This window comes from Penaeus monodon, chromosome 23 (assembly GCF_015228065.2).
Source record: "Penaeus monodon isolate SGIC_2016 chromosome 23, NSTDA_Pmon_1, whole genome shotgun sequence".
NCBI classification, from domain to species: Eukaryota; Metazoa; Arthropoda; class Malacostraca; order Decapoda; family Penaeidae; genus Penaeus; species Penaeus monodon.
This window is the reverse complement of record NC_051408.1, coordinates 35,014,883-35,015,368: the sequence shown is the minus strand read 5'-3', so window position 1 is coordinate 35,015,368 and position 486 is coordinate 35,014,883. Positions and strand designations below refer to the sequence as shown.

Genomic DNA, 486 nt, shown 5'->3' with positions numbered 1-486 from the left:
TAAGGGGAGGGATATGATACGGTTGGTGGGTGTAACGACGGGCGAAAAGAAATTATAATGTAAGGTAGTTTTTGAGAATAGAAGTCGTTAATTATATTCAAGTTATGCATTTTTCCTTATAAATGACGATGACAAACACATAACATCGAAACTCATGCAACAGAGCGAATGGGATGTAAATCGAACCTCTTTCGCAACCTGTTATAAACTCCCCCCCCCCTTCCCCATTATCCCTTTCAGTGTGTCTCCCTTTTTCCCTTTCTTCATTGGGTCTTCTCTTTAATTCCTCCTCATCGGTGGGTCTTCCCTTTCTCCTTTTTTTTCGATCTCCGATTCCAGATTTCTTTCTCCCCTTGTCAACGCCGTTATAAATGCGTGTTTAGCCGGTGGTGCGTCAATTGCGATGGTGATGGTTTAATCTAGGTCATCACGCCGGTTGTGACTTCACTTGAAATGTAAAATCTTATGATGAAGAGATTTATCATG

The 486-nt window shown here is 41.4% G+C and overlaps 1 protein-coding gene across 1 annotated transcript in view; it reads right to left on the bottom strand.

The window, feature by feature from the left end:
* The window catches only part of LOC119588222 (pollen-specific leucine-rich repeat extensin-like protein 3), a 3,194-nt gene that overhangs the window by 1,173 nt on the left and 1,535 nt on the right, over window positions 1-486 (bottom strand). The gene's annotated exons all lie outside the window — the stretch shown is intronic.